The sequence below is a fragment of the Kryptolebias marmoratus genome, linkage group LG18, assembly GCF_001649575.2.
Source record: "Kryptolebias marmoratus isolate JLee-2015 linkage group LG18, ASM164957v2, whole genome shotgun sequence".
Lineage (NCBI taxonomy): Eukaryota > Metazoa > Chordata > Actinopteri > Cyprinodontiformes > Rivulidae > Kryptolebias > Kryptolebias marmoratus.
In genome coordinates this window covers 2,736,387-2,736,948 of record NC_051447.1, presented here as the reverse complement: position 1 = coordinate 2,736,948, position 562 = coordinate 2,736,387, and positions in this window count along the sequence as shown.

Here is a 562-nt window from a genome sequence, read left to right as displayed (position 1 = left end):
ATACAATATGGAGCTGTCTTGGATTACCAATATGTACTAACCAAATGTTACTACCTTATTGTGTGACAGCTTGCTATGTCAATGATGACAGAAAACACATTAACTAATAAACTGCAAAGATTGTCCCTCCATCATCACTATCTCATGTCTTACCTTCTGTAGCTTCACCTCCCGTACAGGGACATCCTCCCTCCCACTGCGGACCCTCTTCACTGCAGAAAGCTAAATAACAACAACGCAAGCAATTTATTTAATGATTTAGATGGTAGTACTGTTCTGATAACAAGAGGATAATACAGGAAATCTGTTACCGCTGTTAACTTTTTTTAATGCGCAACACACAAGTTTCTGTACTTTTTGAACATTATCTATACTGCAGTTTGAACATAATTTTCTTTTCCGTTTCACCTGATTCTTTATGTGGCTCATCTCCCGTTTCATAAAATGATAAATGGCTTGCACTTGTATAGCACTTTATTTAGTCCAAGGACCCCAAAGTGCTTCATACTACAATCATACAATTCATCCATTCATTCACACATTCACACACTGATGGTGGTGA